This window comes from Triticum urartu, chromosome 7 (genome assembly GCF_003073215.2).
Source record: "Triticum urartu cultivar G1812 chromosome 7, Tu2.1, whole genome shotgun sequence".
NCBI lineage: Eukaryota > Viridiplantae > Streptophyta > Magnoliopsida > Poales > Poaceae > Triticum > Triticum urartu.
The window spans coordinates 586,167,796-586,168,629 of record NC_053028.1 but is presented as its reverse complement, the minus strand read 5'-3'; positions in this window follow the sequence as shown (position 1 = coordinate 586,168,629).

Below are 834 nucleotides of genomic sequence, written 5' to 3'. Positions count from 1 at the left end.
TTCTTGCCAGTAAGGAGCTCATAAGATGTCTTGTTCAGAAGCTTGTGAAGATAAACACGATTGATTGTATGGCATGCAGTATCAATGGCTTCAGGCCAGAATTTTCTTGGAGTCTTGTATTCATCTAGCATCGTTCTGGCCATCTCAATGAGTGTTCTGTTCTTGCGTTCGACGACGCCATTCTGCTGTGGCGTGTACAGGGCTGAGAATTCATGAGTGATGCCCAAGGTATCAAGATATGTATCAAGGCCAGTGTTCTTGAATTCAGTGCCATTGTCACTTCTGATGTGCTTTATCTTGGCGCCATAGTTGTTCATTGCTCGATTGGCGAAGCGTCTGAAGACATCCTGCACTTCAGTCTTGTAGAGGATTATGTGCACCCAAGAATATCTAGAATAATCATCAACAATGACAAAGCCATAGAGACAAGTAGTAGTAGTAGTAAGAGTTGAGTAATGAGTGGGACCGAAAAGATCCATGTGGAGCAGTTCGAAGGGTCGAGTAGTAGTCATGATTGTCTTCGAGGGATCTTTGGCCCTCGTCATCTTTCCTGCTTCACAGGCACCGCATAAGTGATCTTTCTTGAACTTGACGCCCTTGATGCCTATGACATGCTTCTTCTTTGCAAGGGTGTGGAGGTTCCTCATGCCAGCATGCCCAAGCCTCCGATGCTAGAGCCAGCATTCTGAAGCTTTTGCTAGAAGACATACGGCAAGTTGTGGTCCTTCTGAGAAATCTACCACGTACAAATCATCTTTCCGATACCCTTCAAACACTAGAGACTTGTCAGATTCCATTAGAACAAGGCAACGATATTTTCCAAATATTACGATC